Genomic DNA, 1,379 nt, shown 5'->3' with positions numbered 1-1,379 from the left:
AAATATTTTTTCTAAGTTCTTGCACCTATTCAAACCTTCCAAACCTCCAAACAGCTACCAAAACACCCTAGAACCTTATTAAACATACTATACTACTAACTAAACTCAATAAAACAACAAAAACAAGAAATTAAACTAATTCTACCAATATTTACAAAAGATAAAAATGAAAATGAGAATCTACCTACAATGGCAACTCAATTCACTTATTAACAAAACTAAAAGAGTATGGAAAGAGTTTACCATGGTGGGGTATCTCCCACCTAGCACTTTTATTTATTGTCCTTAAGTTGGACTTATGGGGAGCTTCTTATCAAGGTGGCTTGTGCTTGTACTCATCTTGGAACATCCACCAATGCTTGGTCTTCCAATAAGCTCCATTCTTCAAGATTAATAACTTCAAGCATGGATGGAGTTTCTCACAAGCTATGAGCTCCCAAAGGCAATCCTCATGTATTCCGGGATCCCATATCTTATTTCTACACCCATCTTTGAGTTGATTATCATTATTCCACTTGGGTGGCATAATCTTGGAATTCTCATTTAAGCAACCAAACATCATCCTAGACCCATGCAATTTGGTTCCACACCAACCATTGCTCTTGAATTTTGAGCTTGCAACCATCATGAGCTTAGAATGATGTTTCCAACCACTACACAACTCTTTTCTACTCTTAACTCCACAAAGAGCTCTAAGTTGACCATCATTTTCAATTAACCCATATTCAAGTGAGAAATTAAGACTTAGGGGTAGAGATTTTACCCACTTAAATGTTGTATTGGATGGTAACTTGGGAAGGGAGACTTCCCCATACTTAGACAATGCAAGGTCTACTTCCTTGGGCTCTTCTTTAGTTGTTTCCACCTCTTCACAAGCTTCTTCAATTTCAACCTTTTTCCCTTTTTCACTTTGCTTGGTGTTGTCTTCAAGAAATTCATCTTGCCCAATGGAAGGTGATTCAATTTTGGATAGGAATTCATTGATGAATAAATCCATCTCTTGATCAACCTCTTCATATTCTTCAATTTTGATATACACCATGCTAACTTTTCCCTCTTGGTAGCTCTCCTCCAATTCTCTCTCTTTTTCGTTGCTCACCAAGGGTATGGGAGGTTGTGCACATTCTTTTATAATTTCAACTTCATGTCCAATGGGAGAGAATTCCATTGTAGAGAGAAATTCATCCATAATTGAATCCATTTCTTGATAAGCCTCTTCCAAGTCTCCAACGATGATATGCCTTGGAGGTTGCGCACCCTCCTCAACATCAATATCAAGCTTCTTGGAAGAGTACTCCATGATGCTACATTCCCTTGGACTTTCAACATCTCCTAAATCTTCAACAACCTCTTCCTTTTCTTCAATGATCATAGGCTCC

The sequence above is a fragment of the Arachis stenosperma genome, chromosome 5 (assembly GCF_014773155.1).
Source record: "Arachis stenosperma cultivar V10309 chromosome 5, arast.V10309.gnm1.PFL2, whole genome shotgun sequence".
Taxonomy (NCBI): domain Eukaryota; kingdom Viridiplantae; phylum Streptophyta; class Magnoliopsida; order Fabales; family Fabaceae; genus Arachis; species Arachis stenosperma.
Note: the sequence above shows the minus strand (reverse complement) of the source record.